We start from the raw sequence: 27887 nt of genomic DNA on the forward strand, positions 1-27887 counted from the left end.
CAGCAATGCAACAACTGTGGATTTCCAATCTAGGGTACCTGTGGAACAAGGGGACCAAGTCCAAAAGTCACAAGCAAGTCGGAGATGGGCAGATGCCCAGGAAATGCCAGCTGCGGGTGCAAAGAAGCTTCGACTGGACAGAAGAAGCTGAGGTTTCTGCAGGAACGAAAAGGGCTAGAGACTTCCCCTTTGGTGGACGGATCCCTCTCGCCTTGGAGAGTCGTGCAGAAGTGTTTTCCCGCCGGAAGGACGCCAACAAGCCTTGCTACACGCAAATTGTGCGTTTGGCGTTTTTGGACGCTGCTGGGGCCCAGGAGGGACCAGGAGGTAGCAAATTGGACCTGCAGAGAGAGGGGACGTCGTGCAAGATAAGAAGCCCTCACTAAAGCAGGTAGCACCCGGAGAAGTGCCAGAAACAGGCACTACGAGGATGCGTGAAACGGTGCTTGCCGAAGTTGCACAAAGGAGTCCCACGTCGCCAGAGACCAACTTAGAAAGTCGTGCAATGCAGGTTAGAGTGCCGTGGACCCAGGCTTGGCTGTGCACGAAGGATTTCCGCCGGAAGTGCACAGGGGCCGGAGCAGCTGCAAAGTCGCGGTTCCCAGCAATGCAGCCCAGCGAGGTGAGGCAAGGACTTACCTCCACCAAACTTGGGCTGAAGAGTCACTGGACTGTGGGGGTCACTTGGACAGCGTCGCTGGATTCGAGGGACCTCGCTCGTCGTGCTGAGAGGAGACCCAAGGGACTGGTAATGCAGCTTTTTGGTGCCTGCGGTTGCAGGGGGAAGATTCCGTCGACCCACGGGAGATTTCTTCGGAGCTTCTGGTGCAGAGAGGAGGCAGACTACCCCCACAGCATGCACAAGCAGGAAAACAGTCGAGAAGGCGGCAGGATCAGCGTTACAGAGTTGCAGTAGTCGTCTTTGCTACTATGTTGCAGGTTTGCAGGCTTCCAGCGCGGTCAGCGGTCGATTCCTTATCAGAAGGTGAAGAGGGAGATGCAGAGGAACTCGGCTGAGCTCATGCATTCGTTATCTAAAGTTTCCCCAGAGACAGAGACCCTAAATAGCCAGAAAAGAGGGTTTGGCTACCTAGGAGAGAGGAAAGGCTACTAACACCTGAAGGAGCCTATCAGCAGGAGTCTCTGACGTCACCTGGTGGCACTGGCCACTCAGAGCAGTCCAGTGTTCCAGCAGCACCTCTGTTTCCAAGATGGCAGAGGTCTGGAGCACACTGGAGGAGCTCTGGACACCTCCCAGGGGAGGTGCAGGTCAGGGGAGTGGTCACTCCCCTTTCCTTTGTCCAGTTTCGCGCCAGAGCAGGGGCTAAGGGGTCCCTGAACCGGTGTAGACTGGCTTATGCAGAATTGGGCACATCTGTGCCCAACAAAGCATTTCCAGAGGCTGGGGGAGGCTACTCCTCCCCTGCCTTCACACCATTTTCCAAAGGGAGAGGGTGTAACACCCTCTCTCAGAGGAAGTTCTTTGTTCTGCCATCCTGGGCCAGGCCTGGCTGGACCCCAGGAGGGCAGCTGCCTGTCTGAGGGGTTGGCAGCAGCAGCAGCTGCAGTGAAACCCCAGGAAGGGCAGTTTGGCAGTACCAGGGTCTGTGCTACAGACCACTGGGATCATGGGATTGTGCCAACTATGCCAGGATGGTATAGAGGGGGCAATTCCATGATCACAGACATGTTAAATGGCCATTTTCGGAGTTACCATGGTGAAGCTACATATAGGTAGTGACCTATATGTAGTGCACGCGTGTAATGGTGTCCCCGCACTCACAAAGTTCAGTGAATTGGCTCTGAACAATGTGGGGGCACCTTGGCTAGTGCCAGGGTGCCCACACACTAAGTAACTTTGCACCTAACCTTTACCAGGTAAAGGTTAGACATATAGGTGACTTATAAGTTACTTAAGTGCAGTGTAAAATGGCTGTGAAATAACGTGGACGTTATTTCACTCAGGCTGCAGTGGCAGGCCTGTGTAAGAATTGTCAGAGCTCCCTATGGGTGGCAAAAGAAATGCTGCAGCCCATAGGGATCTCCTGGAACCCCAATACCCTGGGTACCTCAGTACCATATACTAGGGAATTATAAGGGTGTTCCAGTAAGCCAATGTAAATTGGTAAAAATTGGTCACTAGCCTGTTAGTGACAATTTAAAAGTAATGAGAGAGCATAACCACTGAGGTTCTGGTTAGCAGAGCCTCAGTGAGACAGTTAGGCACCACACAGGGAACATATACATGCACACCTATGAGCACTGGGGCCCTGTGTGACAGGGTCCCAGTGACACATACATATAGGCCACAAACCTATGAGCACTGGGGTCCTGACCAGCAGGATCCCAGTGACACATAACAACCATACTGAAAACATGGTGTTTTCACTATGAGCACTGAGGCCTGGCTATCAGGATCCCAGTGAGACAGTGAAAACAGTGACAAACACCCTGACATACACTCACAAACAGGCCAAAAGTGCGGGTAACAAGGCTAGAAAGAGGCTACCTTCTCACACAACCCCCCCCCAAACGAAGGACAATAAGGCTAACCTTGGCCAGTTGAGACTTTATTGTCTAAGTGGTGATAAGTAGAGAGTAGCTCTGCAATAGACTGGTTACTCCCTTTATCATCCACTATATGGTTACTTCCCTGTGGGGATGTAAACCACCCTGTTTGAAGTTTTTTAGCTAAGCAACAATGTGAAGATGTATTTTCAGAGTTTCTATCAGTAAGTTTTAGTTTAGAGCAGTGGGAATTGTCCACTGAACCTATTTGTAGTGATGGAAATGCCAGACAGGGATGCTGTCTCAGAAAAGCCATAGCTGGGCAAAAACTTTGTCCATATGGCTGGAAGAGAGAACAGGGATGCTGTTTCTCTTGAGTTGGAGCAGGGCAGGGATGCTGTCCTATGATCTCCACACTAGGGCAGGGATGCTGTCCTAAGTGTTGTGAGGTAGTGCAGGGTTTCTGCACTAAAGTTTCTCTGGAAGGGTTGGAGGGATGCTCCATGTTAACTAAAATGGTGCTGTTTTTCTCACCAATGTTAGTTATCCCACAGAGAGGTACTTCCACCTCAGGGAGTCCAGCTTTGCCAGCTGATGATTCCCTTGGAACAGGTGCCACCCCAGGAGAGGTTTCTCCCACCACAGGAATAGTATCCTGAATGGTAGGGTGGTTAGGGGATACTGTGATACCCTTTTTACCTGTTGATGGAGAGGGATCCTGAGTTTTCAGGCCTTCTCTCCTTTGCTTTTTCATTTCACTTGAAATGAGAGGGAACAATTCCTCAGGGATGCCCAGCATGGCTGCATGGGCATAAAACTCTACATCAGCCCAACCTGAGGCCTCTAGGTCATTACCTAAGAGACAGTCTACAGGTAAGCTAGGTGATACCACCACCTGCTTAGGGCCAGTAACTCCACCCCAACTAAACTGAATTATAGCTAAGGGAAGAAACTTAGTGGAGTTATGGACATCAATAATCTTATACTGTTGTCCAATGATGTGTTGATCAGGGTGCACTAGGTTTTCAGTCACCAAAGTGAAACTGGCACCTGTGTCCCTGTAGGCCAAGGCCTCAACACCATTTATTGAAACTGTCTGCCTGTACTTATCCATTGTAAGGGGACAAGCAGCCAGTGTGGCAAGGCCAATTTCACTAGGTGTGACAGAAACTGTCTTGGGACTGATGACATCAGTTTCCACTATGGACCCATAAGTGAACCCAACTACACCCTTTGCTTGACTGTTGCCAGCAGTCCCACCACTAGTACCACTACTGCTAGGGGCACTAGAGCTTGATGTATTAGTGGTGGTAGGCTCAGGGGGTTTACCTAGACAGGACTTATCCCCTGGCCTATGGCCTCTATTTTTACACACAAAGCACCAAGGCTTTTTAATGTGTGCAGGTTGGGAAGAAGAGGAAGAATTTGTTTTATCCCCACCCTCTGAAGAGTGTTTAAGATTTGAAGTGGGATCTTTGGTTTTACCCTTATCCCCATGCTTATCTTGAGATTTTTCACCATCTTTCTTCTTATTGCCATCTTTGTCACCCCCTGTATGAACTTTTCTGTTCACCCTTGTTCTGACCCATTTGTCTGCCTTCTTTCCCAATTCTTGGGGAGAGGTCAGATCAGAGTCTACCAGGTACTGGTGCAACAAATCAGACACACAATTATTAAGTATATGCTCTCTCAGGATTGTGTTATACAGGCTTTCATAATCAGTAACTTTACTGCCATGTAACCACCCCTCCAAGGCCTTCACTGAATGGTCAATGAAATCAACCCAGTCTTGTGAAGACTCCTTTTTGGTCTCTCTGAACTTTATCCTGTACTGTTCAGTGGTTAAGCCATAACCATCCAGGAGTGCATTCTTAAGAACTGTAAAATTATTGGCATCATTTTCTTTCACAGTAAGGAGCCTATCCCTACCTTTTCCACTAAATGATAGCCATAGGAGAGCAGCCCACTGCCTTTGAGGGACATCCTGTACAACACAGGCCCTCTCAAGTGCAGCAAACCACTTGTTAATGTCATCCCCCTCCTTATAAGGGGGAACTAACTTGTGCAGATTCCTGGAATCATGCTCTTTTGCAGGATGACTATGGGGAATACTGCTGCTGCCACCATGGGTATCTAAACCCAACTTCTGTCTTTCCTTCTCTAATTCTAAAGACTGTCTATCCAAATCCAGCTGTTGCTTCTTGAGCTTCAGTCTGGTTTGTTCCACTCTCAATCTATTGAGCTCCCTTTCTAACAATCTGTCATCAGGGTGGGTGGGAGGGACATTTCTAGATACAGAGGTATGATGGGAATGAACAGAAGGAGACCTGTCCCTTACAGAGGGCACCCTAACAGCTTGTCTACCAGTATAATGTGAGAGCACACCATCAGTATGGTGTGATTCAACCTCTGTACCAACTATGCTAGACTGTCTAGTAATGGGCAGGCTGAGAAGTTTCTTTCCTGAACCTTTTCCTGGGGGAGTCCCTGGATCAGATTGAGAACCATTAGCTACTTTTTCACCAGATTGGGCACTTATGGCCTTATCCTGTACTCTAAGCATATTAATTAACAGTTCTAAGGAAGGATTCTTCCCTACACTCAAACCTCTCTCTATGCAGAGACTCCTTGCTCCTTTCCAGCTAAGGTGATCATATGCAAGTTTGGACAGTTCAACATTTTTGCCTGTGCCAGACATTTTTAGAGAGAGTTAAAGTGATAGAAAAAAAAAGAAAAAAAGTTTTCAGAACTTTTTGGAAAGACAGAAAAAACTTTTTAAACTTTTAAGAACTTTTTGAAAGTTTAGAAGTACTTTTCAGCACTTAGAAAAGAGTGAAAAGAGGAAATGCAAAACTTTTTGGCTATGTGTATATACACTGACCTTGTTTTGTATATTTTTCTCTTATGAAAAGTACAATGACAAGAGTGGTAAGTAGTCTCAAAGCACTTATCCCACCACTGCACAACCAATGTAGGAGGCTGGACTGGTTTGTAGTGAGTACCAAGGGGTACTTGCACCTTGCACCAGGTCCAGTTATCCCTTATTAGTGTATAGGGTGTCTAGCAGCTTAGGCTGATAGATAATGGTAGCTTAGCAGAGCAGCTTAGGCTGAACTAGGAGACGTGTGAAGCTACTACAGTACCACTTAGTGTCATATGCACAATATCATAAGAAAACACAATACACAGTTATACTAAAAATAAAGGTACTTTATTTTTATGACAATATGCCAAAGTATCTTAGAGTGTACCCTCAGTGAGAGGATAGGAAATATACACAAGATATATATACACAATAGCAAAAATATGCAGTATAGTCTTAGAAAACAGTGCAAACAATGTATAGTTACAATAGGATGCAATGGGGAAACATAGGGATAGGGGCAACACAAACCATATACTCCAGAAGTGGAATGCGAACCACGAATGGACCCCAAACCTATGTGACCTTGTAGAGGGTCGCTGGGACTATTAGAAAATAGTGAGAGTTAGAAAAATAACCCTCCCCAAGACCCTGAAAAGTGAGTGCAAAGTGCACTAAAGTTCCCCTAAGGACAAAAGAGTCGTGTTAGAGGAATAATGCAGGAAAGACACAAACCAGCAATGCAACAACTGTGGATTTCCAATCTAGGGTACCTGTGGAACAAGGGGACCAAGTCCAAAAGTCACAAGCAAGTCGGAGATGGGCAGATGCCCAGGAAATGCCAGCTGCGGGTGCAAAGAAGCTTCGACTGGACAGAAGAAGCTGAGGTTTCTGCAGGAACGAAAAGGGCTAGAGACTTCCCCTTTGGTGGAAGGATCCCTCTTGCCTTGGAGAGTCGTGCAGAAGTGTTTTCCCGCCGGAAGGATGCCAACAAGCCTTGCTACACGCAAATCGTGCGTTTGGCGTTTTTGGACGCTGCTGGGGCCCATGAGGGACCAGGAGGTCGCAAATTGGACCTGCAGAGAGAGGGGACGTCGAGCAAGACAAGGAGCCCTCACTGAAGCAGGTAGCACCCGGAGAAGTGCCAGAAACAGGCACTACAAGGATGCGTGAAACGGTGATTGGCGAAGTTGCACAAAGGAGTCCCACGTCGCCGGAGACCAACTTAGAAAGTCGTGCAATGCAGGTTAGAGTGCCGTGGACCCAGGCTTGGCTGTGCACGAAGGATTTCCACCGGAAGTGCACAGGGGCCGGAGCAGCTGCAAAGTCGCGGTTCCCAGCAATGCAGCCCAGCGAGGTGAGGCAAGGACTTACCTCCACCAAACTTGGGCTGAAGAGTCACTGGACTGTGGGGGTCACTTGGACAGTGTCGCTGGATTCGAGGGACCTCGCTCGTCGTGCTGAGAGGAGACCCAAGGGACCGGTAATGCAGCTTTTTGGTGCCTGCGGTTGCAGGGGGAAGATTCCGTCGACCCACGGGAGATTTCTTCGGAGCTTCTGGTGCAGAGAGGAGGCAGACTACCCCCACAGCATGCACAAGCAGGAAAACAGTCGAGAAGGCGGCAGGATCAGCGTTACAGAGTTGCAGTAGTCGTCTTTGCTACTATGTTGCAGGTTTGCAGGCTTCCAGCGCGGTCAGCGGTCGATTCCTTATCAGAAGGTGAAGAGGGAGATGCAGAGGAACTCGGCTGAGCTCATGCATTCGTTATCTAAAGTTTCCCCAGAGACAGAGACCCTAAATAGCCAGAAAAGAGGGTTTGGCTACCTAGGAGAGAGGAAAGGCTACTAACACCTGAAGGAGCCTATCAGCAGGAGTCTCTGACGTCACCTGGTGGCACTGGCCACTCAGAGCAGTCCAGTGTGCCAGCAGCACCTCTGTTTCCAAGATGGCAGAGGTCTGGAGCACACTGGAGGAGCTCTGGACACCTCCCAGGGGAGGTGCAGGTCAGGGGAGTGGTCACTCCCCTTTCCTTTGTCCAGTTTCGCGCCAGAGCAGGGGCTAAGGGGTCCCTGAACCGGTGTAGACTGGCTTATGCAGAATTGGGCACATCTGTGCCCAACAAAGCATTTCCAGAGGCTGGGGAGGCTACTCCTCCCCTGCCTTCACACCATTTTCCAAAGGGAGAGGGTGTCACACCCTCTCTCAGAGGAAGTTCTTTGTTCTGCCATCCTGGGCCAGGTCTGGCTGGACCCCAGGAGGGCAGCTGCCTGTCTGAGGGGTTGGCAGCAGCTGCAGTGAAACCCCAGGAAGGGCAGTTTGGCAGTACCAGGGTCTGTGCTACAGACCACTGGGATCATGGGATTGTGCCAACTATGCCAGGATGGTATAGAGGGGGCAATTCCATGATCATAGACATGTTACATGGCCATATTCGGAGTTACCATGGTGAAGCTACATATAGGTAGTGACCTATATGTAGTGCACGCGTGTAATGGTGTCCCCGCACTCACAAAGTTCAGTGAATTGGCTCTGAACAATGTGGGGGCACCTTGGCTAGTGCCAGGGTGCCCACACACTAAGTAACTTTGCACCTAACCTTTACCAGGTAAAGGTTAGACATATAGGTGACTTATAAGTTACTTAAGTGCAGTGTAAAATGGCTGTGAAATAACGTGGACGTTATTTCACTCAGGCTGCAGTGGCAGGCCTGTGTAAGAATTGTCAGAGCTCCCTATGGGTGGCAAAAGAAATGCTGCAGCCCATAGGGATCTCCTGGAACCCCAATACCCTGGGTACCTCAGTACCATATACTAGGGAATTATAAGGGTGTTCCAGTAAGCCAATGTAAATTGGTAAAAATTGGTCACTAGCCTGTTAGTGACAATTTAAAAGTAATGAGAGAGCATAACCACTGAGGTTCTGGTTAGCAGAGCCTCAGTGAGACAGTTAGGCACCACACAGGGAACATATACATGCACACCTATGAGCACTGGGGCCCTGTGTGACAGGGTCCCAGTGACACATACATATAGGCCACAAACCTATGAGCACTGGGGTCCTGACCAGCAGGATCCCAGTGACACATAACAACCATACTGAAAACATGGTGTTTTCACTATGAGCACTGAGGCCTGGCTATCAGGATCCCAGTGAGACAGTGAAAACAGTGACAAACACCCTGACATACACTCACAAACAGGCCAAAAGTGGGGGTAACAAGGCTAGAAAGAGGCTACCTTCTCACAGAGGTAAACCCAGACACGAAAGGTAGGCCTCAAAAAATCATAAAATCATAAAAACTTTACTAGACCTACAGATCTAATGACTTAAATAATCTACTCAACGTAACTTTAATGCTCTTGACCCATAAATTGGTTTCAAATTATATTATCCTAGGCAAATATTTTAATTCACTGAGCTGCCGTTTTATTCACTATCACGTATGATAGCACCTTTAAACATGTTAATGCAGCATTTCTGCTGTACAAAAAACTCTTGCTTAATAGACTAAGGGCCTGGTTTAGATCTTGGCGGAGGGGTTACTTCATCGCAATGTTGACAATATCCCGTCCGCCGAAATCTAAAAGCAATAGAAAACAATGGAAATTAGATTTGTGCGGATGGGATATCTATCACAGCTGCGATGAAGTAACCCCTCCCGTGAGATCAAGATCAGGCCCTAAATGTTTGCTCCATATATTTTACAAATCTAGCCTCATATAGGATATACATGACCCTTGACTTGCCTCTTAGTCAGGGCCAATGTAAATATGTAAATTTGCGGCTGCAGTGATTTTTGAATAATTATAGATTTGCTGCACTTACCAAATAATTCAACACCTGCCGAATAATCCTCAGATTTTCACAAAAAAATAGTTTCTGCTTCAAACGCTTCAAAAGTAACAAAATATGCGACAACATGTGTTGCCGCGCACTGAAAGGCCATTTGTAAACCTGGACTGGCCACCATTCTGTTGCTTTTTGCTGTATTTGGATATTAGATTGGTACTAATGAGGTGCAAACAATGCCTAGAGTGTGTTATCAAGTTTAAAAATGACAAAATAATGAAGTAATTTTGCAAAATGTGCCACATTATGCTGCATATTTGTCTTTTCTTCCACATGATGTGTTCAACTTCTGCCACATAATTTGACCCTCTCCAGCTGCATAATTACAGCGACCCTGCTTTCAGTTCATTGACAGCATTGTCATCGGGGCCAGGAAAGAATGTTTCTCTAATCATGGTTCAAAACTATCACTTTAAATGAATATGTAACGAAAGCATGAAATGGTAGGATATTCAGCACATTTTACATTGAAAGAGCCACAAAATGTCCAAGTGACATGCAGTTTTAATGATAAAACTATACAGTGTATGAACAGTAATGTTTGGATATCGAGTTTCCGCAAATATTGGTCATTTGGACATCACCAAGTAAAGTATTCTGATTTGTCTTACTTCTATTTAGATATTTGCATCACATTCTGAATTACAAAAAAGTGGATTTGTAATTCATGATATATTTTGAAATATTTAGACTATTTATTTACAAGCTATTTCAATGTTGTGTGTTAGAAACAAATTGACATCTTGCAGCATTTTGTTTCACAATGATTGTCAGAAAGCTCACTTTACAAAATTGTTTAACTGTAGTATGAGAAAAAAAAAGTAAACTCCATTTTTTAGGAACAGTTAAGGTGCACTTAGTAAAAAGACAAGTTGACATTTGACCTCTGTCCTTGAACAAACAGCAAATTTGTCAAGACATGTCAAGAAGATTTAAAGGAATCTTTATTGCTCATTCCTTTTCTGAATAAACAGAACACCTGTTCCTCTCTAGCAAAAGTTCACTCCCAGAAAGGACTAGTTGGCCTTCAAAATAGTTCGACTTGATAAAATCTTACTCTACAAGTGGGTGAGCAGATTTTTCGAGGCCTGCAAGACATAAAAAAAGCATGCAGTACTTTGGATGAATGTGACGCAGAGTTAAAGCAACGGAAGAAAAAGATTAGTTTATGGAATATCTATGGTCATGCTGAGTGTAGCTGATAGATCAGAGAGGGAGACACAAAGCTGTAGGGAGGATCTTACCTTAATGAGTTGTCCAGTGTTGCCTTAATGCTGCCCATGGTCCAACGACCAGATTTACAAATCTTTTGCACTAGGTTTTTGTCACAAACGTGAGCAAAATGTATTTTCTGGATTTACTTTCCAGAGCAAAACTTGTTTTGCACTGGAACGTTGCCTAAAAATAACACGCCTTCCAGTACAAACCTATGCTAGACTTACGAAGGCAACCTTGCACAATGGTGCAAAGGTGTGTGCATGGCACTTGGCAGCCTGGTTATGTGTTGGCACTAGGGAAAAAGAAGAATATTGGCATGTTGTTTTTTTTTCTCTATCTCTTTCAAGGAGCACAGAGTATCAACTTTTGCACATCATGATACGGTGTAGTGTGCAGCTGTGTATCATACGTGGACCCTCTGCCTTTAAAACACATAAGGCTCTGGGGTATGGGGTCCCCAGGTACTAATGAGGCTCATGGAGGGGGGGCCACACAGCCCCTTCCCGTTTTTTATTGGTATGGCCCCTGGGGATTAGATCTTTTGGGCTCAATACTACTCAGGGAGGGGGGCTTGAGCTCTCCTCCCTTTTTTTATAATATTTGTCCAAGTTGATGGGGTCCCTGGGGCCTGAAACCCAACCCTATGCTGTGGACAGTGTGGTCCTGGCTTCCTGCTGGGAGTTTGATCAAAGGGCCTGACGGCAGTGTGCAACACCCTTTAGCAATGCTCAAACCCCACTGCATACAGCTAAAGGCTGTGCGAAGCATGGGGTTGGCTGCATGTAGGGAGTTGAAAGCAGAGCCTGGCTGCAACGAAAGCCATGCATCTAAAAACATGCCATGCACGAACAAAGACCTGCACAGTGTGGGATTGGCTGCCTCTGGGTGGCCTATGGGTGGCTGCCTGGAGCCAACTCCACACCACGTGCGATGAAAGGCTGTGGCAATGTGAGGTTGCCTGCCTACAGGGGGGGTCAACTGTTTCCAGGTGTGTTGGTTGTGGCCAGGCCATGTTGGGAACTTCCTGCTGTGCATGGCCTAAGGCTGTGCACTGTATGGGGTTGACTGCCTGTAGGGGGTTTGCAGTAGGGTCTGGCCACCGGGCCTGGCCATAGGTCATGCATGCGGGGGATTGGCTTTACGTATGGTAATAAAATATTACTTTAGTTTAGAAAAACCCTAGAAATGTGCTGAAATACCAAAGGCTAAAGTAATGTTATAGTTAGGCATGATGAAAAGTTTTTTGATTAAAAAAGAATGGAGAAATTCAATGAAAATTCCAATAGTTAGGTGAATATGTCAGTGACAACATTAGCGTTTTGAACAACAACAAAAAAACAAAGAAATTCACCAGTTATATTTAGCAGAGATACCTATGACTTGCACCCTTGCCATGCACATCTTATGACCTTACATATTACATCACTCATGACATGTTCTATGACATTGTTCATGGCATCACTGATGACATCTGAAATGACATCATTGATGACATCGCTAATGATATCACTGATTACATCATCCAAGCTTTTTTGGTGCACATTACTCTACAAACTGGCATGGCATTAGAGGCCTGAAAGTAAGTGCAAAATAGCTAAAAAAATACAAAGCATCATAAATGCCTTCCCAGATACAACTCCTTTAGGTGAAGCAAGCATTTGACATATCCAGCATTGACTAAATACCATACAATTCACGGGTAGACAAGTTCACATTAACAATCAAGTGCAGATACATCGGAAACCCTCACTACGCACAGTGTTCAATATCTATGCAACTGTTCAGAGAAAGCTAAGATCCTTAAGATACTCTGTTGCTCAAATGTGAATTTACCTTGAAAAAAACGAGAAGACAAGAGGCGTTTGGCAAAGCAGGTACAGTTTGTTTAATTAAACGTTACAGCCATCAGAACAGTTACAGAACCAGGTTCTGAGGATTGTCTCAAAATGCATTAGTGTAGAGTGGTGTTTTATACATTTCTCTGAGTACCAGAAAGTAATTAAAGCTGTTAAAGCGGTTGTCTTGGAGTCATAAATAAGGTCTCGATAACAAATGCAGGTGGGCCTTGTCCTTGCGCGTACACAATGTGGGTCAGTGAATAATGTGTCCAGATTTCTGACAATAGGTACGTGTGGTCACTGCATGTTTCTGTGCGTGCTGTGTTCTGATTGGTTAGGTGTTCCTAACTGTATGTAGCATTTGACTTTTATGGTGCTTGGGAATGCACTAACCCCTCCGGCCATGTGTGTTTTTTGGGTTTAATCTCCTGGGATCATTGTGGTGTGTCTGCGCCTATCTGTGGAACTGACCTGAGTTTCCTGTTCACGCATTTGTCTGCCGGCTACGTGCTGCCCCATCTGTGTTCTATCAATTAGCCTCAGGCCTAGGTCTCAGAGCCTAGCTGACCACATATTTTGGGATTAGGGTTGATGGAGAGTTGATGACGGGGGAGCTCAACAACAGCGATGTGATGTTGTTACTATGTGCAAACGTATCATGGTGTTCATTGATATTGATTCTTTCAATACTAACATCCCCCTCCAACTGAATTTTTAACTACACCATCTCACCCATACTTCATGGCAGTTACATTATTGGGGAACTTGTTGTTTTATACCCCTAACTACTTGTATTCTACCCAATTAGAGGACTGCATTTTTACAGCAGGTAACACCCACTTGCAAGAGACCACACGGAAACTATAACAATATGAAAACGGGCAACAATGACATGTACAGACTGGTCAGCTGCGTGAACCAGTTTGTGAACCTCTCCCACTCAGGGAAACCTCCTTATGCATGTCTTTTTGCATACGGTGTAATGCTTGGAGGCACTGGTCAGAGCTCCATTGTCCATGTCGTCGCCTGGTACAAATATGCAATAGGAGGCACCAATCGTGGTGCACACCCCACCCTTTATTACAGTCATTAAGTCCAACACATATCAATGTTGCATCACCATCAGGTGGATGGCTCTCAGTTCTTCTTTGATTGAATTAAGGCCAAGCTTAGTGCTGTTTATCATTATGAGCATCTCCCACCTGGTTATTTGCAAACAGATGTTGTTTGTTTTGTCTGCACTGTGAAGAAGGATATAGACCCTCTCACTGAAATCTGTGTGTAGTCTGAATGCTCTTGTACTAAGCCCAGCCAAAATAATCAGCAGTTCTTTTCTCTTGACCCTGATGCAACACAGTCGTCATCCACAGTCATCTTCTTCCTTAGCGGGTGTTGGTAAAACTCTTACAGATATTATGCAGGAATAACCAGGGCTGGGGTGTGTATGGTCACAAGGGAGCAGAGGCCATGACATACAGGGACATACAGAGTGTATGCAAACTTGCTGTTTTGCCAGTAGGTGTCCATCAACACAGAAGTGCCCCATTGCATGTCTGAAATGTTCAGGGTTGTGCCATAGTTTTCATTTGTTCAAGGCATTATTCTTCATTTGCCTCTGAAACACAAGGAATACAGGGTATGTTTCCATACAATTAGTGGTTGCCGCTTCCATCTATCCATGTATGTATATCTATCTGGGAATCCCAGATTTCCTGGCATGTGGTATCTATGCTGTTATTGAACCCTCTTCTATAAGACTCATTACCTTTTGTATAATCGAGGTGGATGGCCCTACACTAGATCTCTATGGGCCTCATTACAACCCTGGCGGTCAAAGACCGCCAGGGCTGTTTTGGCGATTGTACCGCCAACAGGATGGCGGTACAATCTGCTGTATTACGACCGCAGTGGTATCGCCGCAGTCGCACCGCCGGGACCAGTGGTTTCCCGCCATGGTTGTCCCAGCGGTTTACCGCCATGGTTGTCTCGGCGGTGCCCAGGGGAGGATTACGACTTCCTGCCAGCCTGTCCATGGTGGTAGAGATCGCCATGGACAGGCTGGCGGGAAGGGGAGTCGCGGTGCCCCTGGGAGCCCCTGCACTGCCCATGCGCTTGGCATGGGCAGTGCAGGGGCCCCCAGGCACAGCCCCACCCTGCTTTTCACTGTCTGCACAGCAGACAGTGAAATGCGCGACTGGTGCAGCTGCACCCGTCGCACGGCCGCAACACCGCCGGCTCCATTAGGAGCCGGCTCCAATGTTACAGCTGACATCCACGCTGGGCCGGTGGGGATGTCATAATGCAGCTGGCGGGCCGCACAGCAGTCCAACCTTGGCGGGCGGGCTCCGATGCCCGCCAAGGTTGTAATGAGAGCCTATGTCTGGGATACATTTGTTATTGAATAAGTCTGCCCAGACACGCTACGGGCCACCCCCGGACCACATATGGAAGCGAGGGAGGATGTATTTGTGCACTGGCCTGGTGGTTTTGCTACCTCCAAGAATCTCTTTTCTGACAAATCTTCGGGCCAAACTGCATCTTCCCCTATGGTGCCATTCCTGTGCATCCTATCTAGCTAAGTTTGGATGCCGCTAGGCTTGGTGAAAATGTACAGTGCTGTGGGATTGGTCTCGTACTGGGTCAGATTTACTACTAACCTATGGGGCTGTACTCTATTAGGTTGTATTTTAGCCCCAATCCTACATAGGTAGAGATAGAAAAGGCATTTTGCTTTTACAGGGGCTACCTCTTGGGATAATGAAAACCTACCTGCGCCTACTGCATATGTATCAGAGAACAGACTTAACATGACCCGGTTGATGTCTTGGAACCCACGGCAGTCATGTGCTGATAGCACTTGTTCTGGAAAAAGGCGCTGTGTAGTGCATGTGGAATTCTAGTGTTGAGTGCGATGTAACTATAGATGACATGGGAAATGTCCCTACTCACTCAAGGTGGTAATATATAAAAGCACATAACTTGTAGAACATTGCAGGTCTTCAGATGATTCAAAAAACTTTCTCAAAGGAGCTTGTAGCTCTTGATCCTGTTAGGTAGTAATGGTGTTGCAACTGAGGAAGTGATAGTCTGCTATAGCGGTGGTGGACTTAGCAGCTAGGCTGCAGGCCTGTTGGATAAGAGCTAGGTTTGGTTGTTATAAAGGAAAAACAAATACATCCTTGTATGTCACCAATTATTTTTAAGGAGTTCCTGTGCTTATATTTTGGGGGGGGGGTCCTCTCACACTTCATACATATCTGTTGTAGTGAGGCACCAGAGGTATTTATTTTGGAAAAAGTGGGTTATAAATTTTTATGGGTTGTTTTAGTTTTTGTGGGCTGTTGGGCCTCCCCCCGTGCCTGAGTAGGTTTACGGTGGTGAGTGTTTTTTACAGGGTCATGTGCATGTAGATACTTTTTGGTTCTTAACTAGCCCTCTGTGGGCATTGCCAGCCCTCCAGTATCCTTCCTATCCCTTTTTGTGTGTAGATAGGGAAGTCATTGGTGCGGCTGGTGTGCTTTGACTTGCACATGCACGGGACAAAGTATAAAGGGGAGGTGCATTGCGACTGAACGTTGTTTGCAACATGCCCTGAGGTCACCAGTATGCCCCTCTTGTTTCGGCATGCGGCATGCAACATGACGCCCCCCCAGTGGAGCCATGTGTCTTGACTATGCCCTCTTTTCCTCTTCTTTTAGGCTAGTCTTGGGCTTATTTTTATTGGCATCTGTATGTTTCCCTAGGTCTTCACATGATCTGTTATCTTACCTTACTGAACGGGACAGGGCTGGAGAGTTGTTCCAGAGCCCTCATGTGCCTCTGAATTGTGGTGTTCAACATTGGGACTATCGTTTCCTCCAGATGGTGTGTGTAAGACCTTGTCTGTTGGCTGATTGTTAGGTCTGGTACAGGGGTCAGCAAATGGATGGAGGTTCTGCAGGGCATGGCCCCGGCTCAACGACCTCTGTCAGTGATACACCTTTAGCTGGCCTATATCAGCCACATGGCCTATTCTGTGGCAATAGTAACATTCTATAAGCCTGGCTGCTGCCAACCTCCCTGTTTTTTGCTGTGATAGTTAGATTGAAAATCTCTGTGGTTTTGCAGTGGAACTCCCTTCAGGACGGGTGCCATTTGCACACTTGCGGCCAACGCGGCCCCCTTAAAGGCAGTCTTTTTTTCTATGTGTTGGACCAACTTTGCGGGATCTATTTAGGCTGGCTTCTGTCCTTCCCTGTCCTTTTCTTGTTTCTTTTTGTGACAGTGCAGTATGTGGGCTTGTAAATCCCACCAGGGCTTGGTGTCTAGCCCCACTACGCTGTCCAATCCACTTTTTATTTTGATGGGCACCCCCATTTTGAGGACATTGTAAAAGAATATGACCTGTATTGGTCCATGGTTGACCTCTCTCCTGTTCCCATTGTTTTTTCATCCTACCTAAAAATCAGTTATAGTCTCTGCAGGTTTCATGGTTTCTGCCATTAACCCTCCTACATTTGGGCAGTCAGGGACAATTTCCATCAGGGCCATCTATATTTGGTGCCTGTTCAAATTGAATGCAGACCTGTCATGCTTAGTGTTTGTCACAATGATTGCTGGGATGCGGGCTTGGGTGAACACTTTGTTAATCTGCTTTCCGATAAGGCTACTTAGCAGACTTTTGACATCACCTATTGATAGATTTATTCCCACTGTGTTCTTCTTAAAACATGAGATCCATTACTCTGCCAAACCCAAGAGTGGTGGTAACTTGGTTCTTAGCCCTCCGTTGTCCATCTGTGCCCATGTCATATGAGTGGTCCCTGACGTGCCCTTCTGCCGCAGCGGGCATATTTTAGGCTGTGGATGGCTCCACTGGTTTCTCACCCACATATTTAAACAGCCCTTGATGTAAGGGAAACTCCATTTGGGAACTCCTCTTCTGTGCCGGATGCAGTCTTATGCAACAGCCATATCCTATAGTTTGAAGGATCCCTCCTCTGGCCAGGGTCTATTGTACTGATCTCTTCCCTTGGTTCAGTGGACTAGCAGATGGCAAATTAGCCATGCAAAGATTGTGCCCTCCTCTCGGGCCATTATCTCCCCATGGTTAGTTTGTCTGCTCGGCGCGTTTGGGAGTTGCAGCGGACGTTTTTGTTGCTGCTCTCCTCGTGTGCATGCAACAGTGCCATTTTCATTCTCCTGGGTATAAGCTAGTTTGCACCAGGCTACCTTGATTTTTTATTTCTTGGTCAGCCTCTCTACTACGTTGAAAATCTGATGAGTCTCAGATCCCAGCCAGAAGCCTTTCTTCCAGCTCTGCCTCAGACTCTGCCCTGAGCTGTGCTCTGTACCTACCCTCACGCTTCTCAGGTAGAGGGCATACCACTCACACCACTTGTTGTTCAGTGGGGGGTTCTCAGGCTTCCTCAACCGGCAGATTGGTATAACCTAATGCCGGTGTAGCAGGCATCTGGTAGAGCTCCTCCATCCCTACATTTGGTGGGGGAGATGTGGATGCCTTGTTTTCTGATTGGGGGTTGGGTTTATCAGTCTGGGCCTCCTCGAAGATGTCCCATAGTTCTATAGTAGTGCTTCCCTTCAGTCCTTCTTTTGCCCTTCATACCTGGTCCATATATGTGTCTTCATATGTTTGATTATGTTAATGTCAAAGGTTCCCTCTTTCGGCCATGGAAACGGCCAATGGATTGTTTGGAAACAAGTATTATTCCTTTGTTTCCTGATTGGCTATAGAAGGCTATGAGTACTAGGTTAAGTCAATTGACTTAAAAAATGTGTAGGGGAACAAAGAATTGGCAAATAAGAGGAAGAGAGGCTTCATTTAGAGCTTGTATGATTCCTGTTCAAATGATATTTGATATTAATATTCTAGAACAAACAAGCTGTTTAGGCTTAGCAAACGTTAAGGAACTGTATGCACCCAGTATTCCTACCCCTGCTAAATTTGACAATTGCCAAAAGTATATGAATGTGTCCGAAGATCAGCTCAATGAATGGGTCCAGAATGGTACATTTTACGTATCATTTTCACGTCCTGGTGAGTGGTTATTGTGGTCTGTAGACACCAGTGGGTGCCATATGCGTTTTGTTAACTCCTTGAGGTGTTTTAGAATGAATAGGCCGGACCCTCGCTATGTATCCTCAGAACACTCGGGTATATGACAACATATAGGCCCTCATCATGACCCTGGCGGTGGGTGATAAAGTATCGGGAAAACTGCCAACAGGCTGGCGCTAACTACTGCCAAATTGTGCCCATTTCGGTGATATCTCCGATAGACAGCCAAAGTACCACACTGTCCACCAGGGCGGAAACAACAGTCACCACGGCGGTAGCCACCTACAACCAGGTGGAAGCCAAAGTTCCACCCACCATGTTAAGACCCTTTAAACCACCACCTTTTCCGGGGCGGTACCAACGCAAACAAAAGCCTGGCGGAAACAGAGCACAAAAGTGAAAGGACTCACCATTGGAGACACAGGGAAGAACCACGCAGCCATGGAACCGGAACTGCAAGTATTCCCGATGATATTCTACGTTATGCTCTACCTGAAACACCAAGCCGGCAAAGACGACGACAGTGAGTACAGCCGCCAAGCACACAAGGGAGGGTGGGAGGAAAACGAGAGTGACACACACACACGCACAACACACACCTGACACACACACACCATACACACAACCAGCTGCATTCCAAAAACAATTTGACCCCGGAAATCTGCAGAATAATGCAAGGACAACAGGAATTGACTAAAGTGACTGTAATCAGTTCAACATCAAAATTAATAATCCGATGTGGCCATTAAACAGATATGAACACTTGTATAAAAAAGGGACACTGCCCAGTCCAAAGTTCAAAGGGCACAGTCCAAGGCCCAACTCAAATCCTGCCCATTTCCGGATAGAACACTGCAGGGGCATCAGTTGTCAAATAAGCAGGCACCTTCGGGGGGCACCTCAACCGGTTCTGGAGGGGGCAACATGCCCTGTGATTTGTTCTTGGGAGTGCAAGGCCACAGTCTCTGGAGTGGGTGTCTTGCCCACTGGTTCTGGAGGGGGCAACATGCCCTGTGCTTTGTCCTGTGGAGTGCAAGGCCACATTCTCTGGAGTGGGTGTCTTGCCCACTGGTTCTGGAGGGGGCAACGTGCCCTGTGCTTTGTCCTGGGGAGTGCAAGGCCACAGTCTCAAGTGGGTGTCTTGCCCACTGGTCCTGGAGGGGGTAAAATGCCCTGTGCTTTGTCCTGGGGAGTGCAAGGCCACATTCTCTCGAGTGGGTGTCTTGTCCACTGGTTCTAGAGGGGGCAGCCCACACATTAGCCCCTGGAGGGTGGACTACATGGCGTCCGCCTGCGGTGATGGCTGCATGCTGGTGGTGGTTGGGGCAGGCTCCTGGACAGCCCCTGCACTCTGTGATGGCTGCATGCTAGTGGTGGTTGGGGAAGGCTCCTGGACAGCCACTGCACTCTGTAATGGCAGCACATCCACGGCTGGCGGTGGGGGCCCTGTGACAGCTTCAGGTGGTGGCGGTGTTTGGCTGACAGCTTCCGCTGGTGTAGAGTGCCTCTTCTCCTCATGGACATGGTTTGGGGATCCCTTACCCTTCCTGGCAGGGGTGGATGGGCTCTTCCCCCCTCTGCCTGGTGGTGCAGGCTCCTTCCCCTTCTTTCCCAGCAAGTGCAGGCTCCTCCCCCTTCCTCACAGCTGGTGCCGTCTCTTCACTTTCATCCCAGGTTGTGCTGCCTTCTTCCCCTTCAGTGTTGTTCTTTTGGTATCCCTACCACCATGAGTAGGTGGTGCTACCACTGTCCCTATGGACTGTTTGGCTGAGGTGCTGGGCTGTGTCCTTGCTACCCTGCCCATACGTGCAGGACAGGGGGAGGGGTAGGGAACAGGTCAAGTTGGGTAAGGAAAAGCTTTTTAGGGATGTTGGGGAAGAGGTGGGAGGATTAATTGGAGTGGAGGATGAGGGAGCGGTCCTCAGAGGTGTATGTCTGCTGGATTTGGGTGCAGGTGCATGGGCTGTATGCTGTTGTGAGGCGGATGGCTGTTGGGTGTGTGAGTGCTTGTGTTTGTGTCCTTTAGGAGGGAGGGGGACAGACACGATGGGAGAGGACACAGGGGAAGCGTGCATGGATGTTGGCGAGGTGTCTGTTAGTGAGGTGTGTGTTCTGCTTGGTGTGGGGATGATGCTGGTAGTGGATATTGATGTAGTGCATGCTGGTGTGAGTGTGGACGTAACTGGGTGGGAGGTGGAGGAGAAAGAGGAGGGGGAGACAGTAGAGACAGTGGATGTTGTTGTGTCTGCAACTGAATGGTGTTTGTGTGAGTGCCTGTGGGATGAAGTGTGTTGCTTGTGTTTGCCTGTGCCACTCTTGGGTGTTTTCTTGTGTGCATGCTCGTCTGTCTGTGTGCGTGGGATTAGTTGGGGTTGAGGACAATGGGACTGGGAAGAGGAAGTTAGGGGGTGGGGGCGGAAGAAACAGGGACAATGGCTGCCATTCAGAGATGAGACCAGAGCCTGAGTCGATCTCTCTGGGGCCACCAAACCACTGTGAATGCCCTCCAGGAATGCATTACAATGCTGCATCTTGGCTGCCAGCCCTTGGATGGCATTCACAATGGTTTGTTGCCCTATGGAGATATATCTCAGGAGGTCAATAGCCTCCTCTCTCAGGGTAGCAGGACTGACTGGGGCAGGGCCTGAGGTGCCTGGGGCGAAGGAGGTGCCCACCCTCCTGGGTGAACGGGCACAGGCAACTCACCGAGGGGCTACTGGGAGGGTGGTGCCGGTACAGGGGGTGGCGGCTGTACCTGCAGCTGGGGTAGTCACAGAGGTGTCCGCCACCATTAGGGAGCCCCATCGGAGAAGGTATCAGCGTCTGTGTTTTCCCCTATAGTCTCCGCCGTGGTGCTCCCCCTGCCCTCTGCCCCACTGGTTCCCTCAGCATCGGTGGACTCTGCCTCCAGGGTCCTGTGGGATGCAGCTTCTTCTGTCGCTGGTGTCTCTGCTCCTTCAGCAGATTATGCTAATGCACATAAGGACAGAATGACAAAACAAGAAAGGGGAGAGAGAGACAAAGGATACACTTGGTCAATGACTGCACCAACACCACCATTAGTGTACACAGCACCCTCACACACAGGGAACATGCCTACGCACTATGCATTGCACTACCAGAGAAATGGCTTGTCACCAAGGAATGAGGAGGGGCACACATCGCCAACTGCAGCACACCTGGGACCCACGTAGTCCTGCCCAGAAGTGAATGCTAACAAGCTAGGCAAGCAGTATTTTCCATTTAAACCCTTAGCCACCAGAGGACCTACGCTGCTATGTATGGCCTGGACTAGGGGCGCCCAAGGACACACAACCACCACCCGAATACCACCCCAGCAGCCGTAAGTTGTAATTATAGCCACTGTACCCTCCCCCTTGTGGCTGGTGTGATGCCCTCAAGCGCCCATCCAGCTCAGGGTAGGCCACTGCCAGTATGCGGGCCATCAGGGGGTCAGGGTGCCACGGGCACCCCTTCCTCTTTGGGAGGCCATCCTCAGCTGGGCCTCAGAGGCCTTCCGTGCCCAGCATCTCAGGTCCTCCCACCGTTTCCGACAGTGGGTGTTCCGCCTGCCATAGACCCCCAGGGTCCTCACCTCCTTGGTGATGGCACACCATAGCCCCTTCTTTTGATGGGCGTTGACCCGCAGAGGTAATACAAACAGGAGGACACCATCAGACAAACAGTCCAGCCTGTCACACAAATGGCCCACCATACCCGATCCCATCACCATTGGCACACACATAGCCCAGCTCACAACATGTATACCGCAAAGAGGTCATCCACCCAGCCCCTTACATGATGCCCTCACACACAACTCCATGCATTTGTGCCACATGCATCATGCCCACAGTGTACTCACCAGTTGGTCTGGAGGCCCATACAGCAGCCTGTACTGGGGTAGGACCCCATCCACCAGTCGCTCCAACTCCTCAGAAGTGAAGGCTGGAGCCCTTTCCCCGGTCAAACGGGCCATGGTAGGTTCCAGACACAGGTCACAGTAGCACATGGAGTGTAGGTCTTCTCCTATGGAAGGTCAGGAAACAAGTGAGGATTGAGATAGAAAATGGCGGTCATGTCTGCGGCGGTACATACACCATATAAACTGTAGTAATTCCAATATAAACCAATGAGGAATTGCACAGCGGTTCACGACCACCTACCGCCACGACACACAACGTCAGCAGAATTACCTCACTTCCACCTGTCCTTCCACACAGGACAGGCGGTCGCCATTTAGGGGGGGGAATAGGCCTATCGGTTATACATGTGTCACAGGATATATAGGCACATACCTTTAAATTACACTGTCCCCAAATATGTTTGCACGATGTGGACTGCTGTTGCGGTATAGTTGTTCAAAATGTGACAACCTACTCACTCCTGTGTCCCTTAGATTCCTACCTCTGAGGATGAATAGGAGATGGAGACATACCCCTGTGTGCAGACCCCTGGTGGCCTTGGCTACACTGGAGGACAGGTACATTAGCCTCACCTACAGACTGGACAGGGCCACGATCACAGAGCTGTGTGCCCAGTTGGAACCTGACCTGATCTCAGCTATAAATCATCCAACTGGGATCCCCCCTCTTGTGCAAGTTCTATCAATGCTCCATTTCCTGGCAACTGGTTCTTTCCAAGTGACAGTGGGCTTGGCAGCAGGAATGTCACAGCCAATGTTCTCAATAGTGCTGGCAAGAGTCTTGTCTGCCCTGACACAACACATGTGCAGCTAAATTGCTTTCCCCCAGGTGGAGGATTTGCACACTGTGAAGGCAGGGTTTTATGCAATGGGACATATCCCCAATATAATTGGGGGGATTGACATATTGCATTTGTCTCACCCCGGCAAAATAAACAGGTGTTCAGTAATCATAAGAGTTTCCACTCCATGAATGTGCAGATGGTGTGCCTGGCAGACCAGTACATCTCCCTGGGTCAGTGCATAATGCCTTTGTCCTAAGAAATAGCAGCATCCCAAATGTGATGGTACAACTACAGAGGCACAGGGTGTGGCTAATAGGTGAGCCTTGGTTCCCACCCAGTATATGTTGGTGTATGCCTATGCTGTTGGCCATATGGGATAGTGTGTGACTAAATGTTGTCCCTCAATATTTGCAGGTGACTCTGGTTACCCAAACCTATCATGGTGCTGACCCCTGTGAGGAATGCCAGAACAAGGGCAGATGAATTTTATAATGAGGCACATGGGTTAACCAGAAGGATCATTGAGAGGACCTTTGGACTCCTGAAGGCCAGGTTCAAGTGCCTCCATCTGACAGGTAGATCCCTGTGCTACTCACCCAAGAAGGTCTGCCAGATAGCAGTGGCATGCTGCATGTTGCACAACCTGGCCCTCTGATGGCATGTACCTTTTCTTCAGGAAGAGGAGACTGGAGATGCCCCTGTGGCAGCAGTGGACCCTGAGGACGACAGTGAGGATGGGGAGGCAGAGGATGAGGATGTGGACGACAGAACATTGATGATACATCAGTATTTCAAATGACACACAGGTGTGACAGTGCAATTTCACATTTCTATGATTATTGTTGTATCCTGTGTGGCATTAGCATGCTAGCATTACCCACTTCTTTCCCATACTTACTGTTACCTATGGATATTCATTTTACAGATGTTGGTGATATGACAACATTGTCCTGATGTGATCAAACAGCCAGCAACAGGTCATTCATTCTATGCTCATTCTATGTACAGTTCATTTGCAATGGTTGTAGATGTTTCAATGATTACAAATTTACAATACATGAAATACTAGTAGGCAAGATTCATCCAAGGGTGTTTATTGTTGTGCTAAAATTTAGGAGGGGAAGTGCAATGGAATTGGGTGATGATGGAGGAAAGTCCAGGGTATTGTTCGAGTCTATTTGTAGAACAGGTGCAGTGTCCATGGGGACATAGGAGGGGGAGCAATGGCAGTTCAAGGTGGATAAGGTGACTGTGTGGGACACAAGGGGGACAGTCAGGAGAGTTTAATTTCCTGGCGGTGGTCTTGGCAAGTGTCTCTGGTGTCTGTCTGGGTCACAATTAACATTTGTGGGGTGGTTCACCTTCTGTAGGGGGAGGGGTGCTGGTGGCCGGTGAGTCCTGTGGCGGGGCCTTCTGGCCACTAGCGGAAGTGGATTGCTGTTCAGATGAATGGCTTGTGGTAGGGGTCTGCTGGTGTGCAGTTGCTTCCCTCATGATGTTGGCCATGTCTGCCAGCTCCCCAGCTATGGAGATCAGGGTGTTGTTAATGGCCTGCAAATCCTCCCTGATCCCTTGATACTGTCCCTCCTGCAGCCGCCTGTTCTCCTCCACGTTGTCTAGGATCTGTCCCATCATGTCCTGGGAATGTTGTTAGGCTCCCAGGATCTCTGAGAGTGCCTCCTGGAGAGTCGGTTCCCTTGTCCTGTCCTACCCCTGGTGCACAGCAGTCCTCCCAGTTTCCCTGTTGGCCTGTGCCCCTGTCCCCTGAACGGTGTGCCCACTGCCACTGACCGCAGGTCCCTGATTGTCTTGTGTGCAAGGTGTGGGCTGGGGTTCCTGTACAGATGGGCACACTGCTGATTGATGTGTCCTGGGGACAGAGGTATGGGTGGGTGTTGTGGTGTTGGTTCCTGATGGGGGAGGCTCTGTGGTGGTCGGTGAGTGGGCTTGGGTGACCAGCTGTTCAGTGCTCCCTGATGGGCCAGGTAGGTCGTCCAGATCCAGAAGTCCAGAGGTACTGTCATCACTGTGGGCCTCTTCTGTTGGCGGACTGGACAATGGTGGCACCTCCTCTCCAGTGACATTGGCTGGGGTAGCTGTGGGGATGTAAATGATGTATTATGCTTCAAGTGTAAGACATTTCTACTTCTGTAGCTTCCCCTCCATTGTTGGTGTTGCCCTGCCAGCTTTTGCTTGTGTATGCTGGTGTAGCGTGGTTATGTTAGTTTCCCTATGCTGTGCATGCTTTAGTGATGAGTGTCCATGCAGGGCTGGGAGGGGTGTCCATGCATTGGTACAGCATGCAGGGCCTGGCATTGGGATTAGTGAGATGTGTTGGTGTAGTGTGTGGGATGCAGTGGAGTGATGGGAGTCAGGGTGAGGGTGTGTGATGGCATGCAGGTATGGGGGTGATAAGTGTTGAAAGTTGACTTACCAGTGTCCAGTCCTCCTCCAACTCCGGCGAGTCCTTCAGGATGCAGTATTGCCAGTACCTGCTCCTCCCATGCTGTGAGTTGTAGGGGAGGAGGTGAGGGTCCACCGCCAGTCCTCTGTATAGCGAGCTGGTGTCTTGCTCCCACTAAACATACCTTCCTCCGTAGGTAGTTCCACCTCTTCCTGATGTCGTCCCTTGTTCTTGGATGCTGTCCCACAGCGTTGACACTGTCCACGATTTTCCATCATAGCTCCATCTTCCTTGCTATAGATATTTGCTGCACCTGTGCTCCAAAGAGCTGTGGCTCTACCCTGACGATTTCCTCCACCATGACCCTTAACTCCTCCTCAGTGAAACGGGGGTGCTTTTGTGGTGCCATGGGTGTTGTGTGATGTGTGTTGGTGAGGGTGTGTTAGGTAATGTGGTGGGGTGTGTGATGTGGAGTGCGTGTGGAGTGTATGGGTGCAAGTGGTGTATGTGTCTAGTTGTCTCTGTGCTCTTCGTCTCAGTCTCCTGGTGGCAATCGTTGTACGTAAGGGGTTGTGTGTAATGTGGATGTGTGTTTTATAGTGGTGTGGGTGTGTGGATGTTGTGTGTGCATGAGTGTCAGGTGTGTGTCTTAAGTATTGTCCAATGTAGTGTTGTTTTGTATGTGGGTGTGCATTCTGAGCGTGACGGAATGTACCACCAATGGTTTACTGCCGTTAAATGTCCGGCGTGGTGATTCATGGGTCATAATGTGCTGGGCGTTGTTTTGTTGGCGTAACTGTGTGGGTTTTGGAACCGCCAGTTTATCACTGACATTTGGGCTGGCGGATTTGTGTATGCAACTGTATTCTGTCAGACTGGTGTGTGCGTGTCATAATATGGTGAACGTATAATCGCCAGAGCGGTGGTAAGTTGGCGGCCGTCAACGTAGCGGTAAGCGGGTTTTACCGCCAATGTCATAATGAGAGCCATAGTGTGGAGAAAACAATGCCAACAATGGATGAATGTCTCTTCCCTAGATTCTGTCAAAGAACATTTAAGTCTCCTGTCCAATAATACAGATTTACAGGATTTCCTGTTAGGCCCCAGGCGACAACGCAGAAAGCGCTGCTTATATGCTGCATATAATGAAATATGGAAGCTTTCCCAACAAGAGACGGTTGCCCGGTTAAGGCAAATAGATCAGGAAAACTTAAAGAAAGCATTCACCGTTGTAGATAACAGGATTAATACCCTGTCCAACCAAATATATACCTTAAATTACATTGTATCCTCTGCTATAGATATAGTACAGAGTGATGTATCATTTTTGCAACATGGACAAGGTCAGCTAAGATCCATTATGTAGTTAGGTTGGACACTACAGATGCTGAAAGTAGGTCGCGTTCCCTAGCAACACATGAGCGCAAGGAAACATTTTTCCACATTTAATTTAACGCGACAACAACAAATAATGGCTAAGAAAGAAGCAACATATGTCATGTTGAATACTGAAAAATTTGAAAGGTTGCCTTTTGCTGTGGCTGAAATACCATCTGCTGAATGGCTAATACATGGGGTTATAAATTTGCCCATTTCAACACTTTAATTTACATCTTGTTTGAAACACATTCCAGTGGGCAGATATGAAAAGCTAGGAGATAGTTACATACACGAAGTGTGGGAACATCCTTTCTCGTACAAATTCTTCAGTGGCAGGAAAGAGGTCTTTTTTAGCAGTAGCGAATGCAAGACTTCTGTGATCCATTCGATGGTTTGTAAACAGCTGTCCTTGCACGGGGCATGAAATGCCTTCGCAGCAAACTTAGCTTGTTATCTGAAGGGAGTCCCAGTCCTTTAGATTAAACCTGAATTCCAGGTGCTCTCCAAAGGCAGTTATGTGCTCCTTAACAGTGAGAGCTGTTGTGGGATGCGGGCCGGAATAGCTTACATTGTTTCGGTCTCCCAAATTGTTACGTGCTGCGGGAATGTTCTTTTTCCCCCCATGCAGTTTCAAGGAGTAACAGACGTTTGGCCTCATATTGCGACTGCTGATGTGAATTTTGACAAGTTGAGCAGATTAAAGGCTTTATTGTTTCAAAAACACGTGGTGCTTACATCTGCACGCAAGACCTAGGCGCTTCAGGATGCTTTTGGCCAGGAGACCACTTTGGCTCCACCAGCCTGCCTCCGTGCCCCTGACCCCACCGTTTGCTGCTGGAAGCAAGTTCGAGGCCCTCCACCACCCGGAGGCACCCGACTGCAAGTCCCATCCCTGGTGCCTAGTGGTAGGTGCGTATCTAGTGTGCTTTACACTTTGCATTTCGTTTTTTTTTTTGTTTTATGTATATCGTTTTTTGTTTCATGATCTGTTTCTGACTGTACCTGTGCCCTTTATACATTCCGCTTTGTTTTTCACCCTCTGCGTTACCGCCTGTTTCTTC

The sequence above is a fragment of the Pleurodeles waltl genome, chromosome 1_2 (genome assembly GCF_031143425.1).
Source record: "Pleurodeles waltl isolate 20211129_DDA chromosome 1_2, aPleWal1.hap1.20221129, whole genome shotgun sequence".
Lineage (NCBI taxonomy): Eukaryota > Metazoa > Chordata > Amphibia > Caudata > Salamandridae > Pleurodeles > Pleurodeles waltl.